Source organism: Arachis hypogaea, chromosome 20, assembly GCF_003086295.3.
Source record: "Arachis hypogaea cultivar Tifrunner chromosome 20, arahy.Tifrunner.gnm2.J5K5, whole genome shotgun sequence".
Classification (NCBI taxonomy): domain Eukaryota; kingdom Viridiplantae; phylum Streptophyta; class Magnoliopsida; order Fabales; family Fabaceae; genus Arachis; species Arachis hypogaea.
The window spans coordinates 100981256-100987255 of record NC_092055.1 but is presented as its reverse complement, the minus strand read 5'-3'; positions in this window follow the sequence as shown (position 1 = coordinate 100987255).

Sequence of the window (6000 nt, the reverse complement as noted above, 5' to 3'; positions counted from 1 at the left end):
CTTCCAACTCAAGAGTTCCTTTCAATCAACTCCCCATCAAGTGAGGGAACTACTAACTCATTGTAAATAATAAATTCATAACACATGAAAGGGAATTAAAAGAAGACATGATTATTGGAATGGAAAATAAATTAAAATGGGAGAAATAATCCTTGTATGAAATAATCATGAAAATATTCAAATAACAAAGTTGAACAAAGCAAAGAACATGGAAGAATAAAACCAAGTTAAGAGAACGAACTAGAATGACGAAGTCTTGATGAGGAAAATAACTCTTCTCAATGTTCCAATGCTAAGATCAATTCCAAAAATAAAATTCTAAAACCTAGAGGAGGAAAAACTAGATCTAAAACTCTAAAACTGTGTAGAATGAATGTCTCTTTGTTTCTGCATATTCTCTGGCTCTAGTCTGCTATTCTGGGCCGAAAACTGGGTCGAAATAAGGTCCAAAATCACCCCCAGCGAAGTCTGCAGATTATGCAGATCGCACATGTCACGCGATCGCGTCATCCTTGCGGACGCATCATTCGCGCTTTTCCTTGCCACGCGTTCGCGTCGTCCATGCTACCGCGTCGCCTGAGCTTTTCCAATCCGCGCGGCCGCGTGAGCCATGCGGCCGCGTCACTGCGATTTGCTCTCCTTCGCGCGGTCGCGTGAGCCATGCGACCGCGTCGCTTCTCGCTGGTTATCTCCTCAAATTCTTGTGTTCCTTCCATTTTTGCTAGCTTCCTTTCCAATCTCCAACTCATTCATGCCCTATAAAGTCTGAAACACTCAACACACAGATCACGGCATCGAATGGAGCAAAGGAGAATTAAAAATACATAATTAAAGTCTCTAGGAAGCAGTTTTCAAACATGTTATAAATTCAGGAAGGGATTATAATTTCATGCTCATTTAATGAATAAGTGGGTAAGGATCATGATAAAACCACACAATTAAACACAATATAAACCATAAAATAGTGGTTTATCAGTCTCCGTAAGAATCCCCATTGTCTGCGCTCAATACGGGGCTCAACAAACTCAATAATGTGGGTAGAGAGGATGAGTAGGTGCTCATTGTTATAGTTCCGCTCAACCAGGATGGGGAACATCTGCTCACAGTAGCGGTTAGTGAACCGCGCAGTGTCCTTTGCTGGAAAGGCTTTCTCTTTTTCATCAACCTTAATGATCCTCTTGACTCGCTTTGTTGAGGGCTTTACTGATGTTAAGGATGGTTCCACAGCTAGTGCTCTTTTTGTTCCTTTCCTTGCTGGTGGTTTGGGAGTAGCTTTCTCTTTACCCTTCTTGGTGGCCATCCTAAAAAGGGAAAAGGAAAGTAAGATTTAAAGCTAAGGGTTAGAGCAAGGAAGGGACAGTACAAGTGATAATCAATTCCAAGGTAAAGAAGGATGTCGTTAACACATGGTCGCGACTACATGTGCTAAGTTCATCAATGGGAATATAGCAAGTGCATGTTATGGCAAGTAGGTGCAAGATGGTTATTAGCATGCCGGCAAAGGCATGAATAGCATAGATCAAGCATCAATAACTTAAATGTATTATCACTCGTAACAAACTAGTCATCACGTTTGTATTGACAATTATATTCAATTAATAAAATATTTAAGGAATTTTGTGAAAAACAGGCATTAGAGTAGAATGATAGAATAATTAAAATGCACAATGCCATACGGACTTTTTCACAAACACTTAGCATGCATGGTAAATATGTTATTGAAAGTATTGAATTTGAACATGCAAGCAACCCTAAGAATTAATATTAATTGTTAAACAATGCTTCAATATATCCACAAGCAAAATATAGAAGAAAACAATCACCCAATTAAATTTCTAACACCAATTAAAAGGATGTAAAAAGAAAAAGAAAGACTAAGAAAACATAGATTATGAAATTAAAAAGAAAAAGAAGAAGAAAACATAAATAAAAAAATAATAATGGAAAAGGAAAAAAGGAAAGAAGAAAAGAACCTTGATGAAGAAGATGAAGAAGGATGGAAAAAATAGTAGAAAGTAAGAGAGAATAAAGAAGAAAGAAATAAGAAGGAGAAGAAAGAATTAGGATTGGGGGAGAAAAGATAAGAATTCTGGCGCAGATCTGGTTAAGAATTCTTGCGACGCGGATGCGTGACGCGTGTATCACGCATTCGCATGGGTTGCGCTATTTTCAAGTGACGCGTACGCGTGGGGGACACGTATGCTTGAAATGAATTGTGCTATTGGCGCGAGAGCAGCCTCGCGCACGCACAACTCTCTGTTCAATTCGCATAATTGCAAAAATTTTAAACGACGCGTGCGCGTGAGGGACGCGCACGCGTGGATGGTATGGATGGGAAAATGACACGTACGAGTCAGGGACGTGCATGCGTGATGTTGCTCATGCTCCTAGCACCATTCCAGCACCACACCATCACAATTTTCTGTCTAAACACATTTTTACGCCGATTTGTAAGGTCACGCGGACGCGCGGGTGACGCGCATGCGTGGAAGGCTGATTTTGCAAGTGACACGGACGCGTGGGGGACGCGTTCGCGTGTGTGTGTTTGTGCCTAAGGTACGCCTCCATCCATGCTCCCGCGCAACTCTCTGTTTCTTTTCTTCTTTGTTTCGAATGTACGTATGACGCGTACGCGTCAGCGACGCATGCGCGTCGCGTGCCTTTCTTCTTTTTTTTTTAATGCAGAATGCAAAATGAAGATGCTGATGCAGATGTTATGAATGACACTAATAAACATAAAGGATAATAAAATAAAATAAAACTAAGACTGAAAAAGAACGATCATACCATCTCCCACCTAGCACTTTGCTTTTACGTCCTTAAGTTGGACGGTCTTCAAGCTCATTCAGCTTCTGTTGGTGGGTCTTCCAAGAGGAAGACCTCTAACTCTTTGTGTTCCTTCATCCTTTCACCATGATAAATCTATAAGCGATGTCCATTGACCTTGATGCAATTGGAACTTGAAGGATGACGCAGGTGGAAGACGCCATATGGCTCTGCTTTCTCCACTCTGTAGGGACCTTTCCATCTGGATCTCAGCTTTTCTGGCATGAGTCTCAGTCTGGAGTTGTAAAGGAGAACCAGATCTCCTGGTCTGAACTCTTTTCTCTTGATATGCTTGTCATGGACATCCTTCATCTTCTCTTTGTATAATCTGGAGTTATCATATGCTTCGAGTCGAAGGGTCTCCAGTTCTGCCAGTTGGAGCTTTCTTTCAGTACCAGCTTGCTCGAATCCCATGTTGCACTCCCTCACCGCCCAGACAGCCTTGTGTTCCACCTCTTCTGGAAGGTGGCAAGCCTTTTCGTACACTAAGCAGAAGGGACTCATCCCAATGGGTGTCTTGTACGCTGTCCGATATGCCCAGAGCGCATCAACAAGTCTGGTGCTCCAGTCTTTCCTATGAGGCTTTACTATCTTCTCCAGAATACGCTTTATTTCTCTGTTAGATACCTCTGCTTGTCCATTGGTCTGGAGATGGTATGCTGTTGCTACCTTGTGAACAATCCCATGCTTCTTCAGTAATTCTACTAACCTCCTGTTACAAAGTGAGTGCCTTGATCACTCACGATTGCTCGTGGTGATCCAAAGAGACAAATAATATAGTTTCTAACAAAGGAAACAACAGTGTTAGCATCATTAGTATGAGTAGAAATTGCTTCCACCCATTTAGAAACATAATCTACAGCTAATAGTATATAAAGGTAACCACTAGAGTTTGGAAATAGACCTATGAAGTCAATACCCCAAACATAAAAAATTTCACAGAAAAGCATAATCTGTTGGGGCATCTCATTCCTCTTGGATATATTACCAAACCATTGGCATGGGGAACAAGATTTACAAAAAGCAGCAGCATCTTTAAAAAGAGTAGGCCACCATAATCCACAGTCTAAAATTTTTCTAGTTGTTCTTTGAGGGCCAAAATGTCCTCCACTCTCAGAAGAGTGGTAGGCCTCTAAAATGGACTGGAATTCTGATTGGGGCACACACCTTCTAATTACCTGGTCAGCACTACACCTCCATAAGTATGGGTCATCCCATATATAATATTTAGACTCACTTTTCAGCTTGTCTCTTTGATGCTTAGTAAAATTAGGAGGGAAAGTATGGCTAACTAGATAATTAGCTACAGGTGCATACCAAGGAACTACTTCGGATACTGCATGAAAGCTATCAAATGGAAAAGCATCATTGATAGGAGTGGAGTCATCCTTAATGTGCTCAAGGCGACTCAGGTGGTCTGCCACTAAATTCTGGTTACCACTCCTATTCTTAATTTCTAAATCAAATTCTTGCAGCAACAGTATCCAACGTATCAACCTTGGTTTGGACTCTTTTTTAGCTAATAAATACTTTAGAGCTGCATGGTCTGAGTACACTACCACCTTAGTACCAAGTAAATAGGCTCGGAATTTATACAGAGCAAAAACAATAGACAAAAGCTCTTTTTCAGTGGTGGCGTAATTAGACTGAGCAGCGTCTAAGGTCTTAGACGCATAAGCAATTACGAAAGGATCCTTTCCTTCGCGCTGAGCCAGCGCCGCTCCTACTGCATGGTTAGAGGCATCACACATAATCTCAAAAGGCTGGCTCCAGTCTAGTCCTCTCACAATCGGAGCTTGAGTCAGGGTAATTTTCAGCTTATCAAATGCTTGCATGAAATCCTCACTGAACTCGAACTCAACATCTTTCTGCAGTAGTCTGGATAAAGGTAATGCTACCTTACTGAAGTCCTTAATAAATCTTCTGTAAAAACCTGCATGGCCAAGGAACAAACGAACTTCCCTCACGGAGGAGGAGTAAGGTAAACTAGAAATGACATCTACCTTTGCTGGATCTACAGAAATACCAGTATTAGAGACAACATATCCTAGAACAATTCCTTGTTTTACCATAAAGTGACATTTTTCAAAATTCAATACAAGGTTTGAACTAACACGCCTGTCTAATACTCTAGCCAAACTATCCAAGCAAAGGTTAAAGGAATCACCATGTACGCTAAAATCATCCATAAAAATTTCCATACAGTTCTCAATAAGATCTGAAAAGATACTCATCATGCATCTTTGGAAAGTAGCCGATGCATTACATAAGCCAAAAGGCATTCTCTTAAATGCATACGTTCCAAAGGGACATGTAAAAGTAGTCTTTTCTTGATCTTCAGGAGCTATATGAATTTAAAAATAGCCTGTATAACCATCTAAAAAACAGTAATGGGATTTACCTGACAGGCGATCAAGCATCTTATCAATAAATGGTAAAGGGTAATGATCCTTGCGAGTAACTTAGTTGAGACGCCTATAATCAATGCAAACTCTCCATGAATTCTGCACTCTAGTTGTCAGGAGCCCCATGCTCATTCTTTACTGTTGTGACTCCAGACTTCCTGGGCACCACTTGCACTGGACTGACCCATTTGCTATCTAAAATGGGGTAAATGATATCTGCTTCAAGTAGCCTGGTCACTTCTTTCTTGACAACTTTTAAGATGGTGGGATTCAATCTTCTTTGGGGTTCCAGACAGGTCTTGCTCCCTCTTCTAAGAATATTCTGTGCTCACAAACTTGAGGGCTAATGCCTAATATATCCGCCAAGCTCCACCCAATTGCTTTCTTGTGTTTTCTCAGCACACTGAGCAGCTGCTCCTCCTGTTGGGAAGTGAGTTCCCTTGCAATGATAATTGGAAGCTTCTGATTATCCTCAAGGTAAGCATACTTGAGGTGGGGTGGAAGGGATTTTAATTCCAATTTTTGCTCATGGCTAGGCTCTGGATTATCTGGAACTAGTGATAATGGCAAAGTGTCCTCATTGTGTTCAGAGGGTGTCCCCACACTTGGACCTTGCTCCATGTGCCTCTCTTATACTTCTTCTTGGTGAACTTCAGCTACAGTTTCATCAATGATGTCGCACTGGAAGATAGAATGATCTTTCAGAGGGTGCTTCATAGCTTCATTCAAACTGAAACTTACAGCTCTGCCATCTATCTCAAAGGAGTAA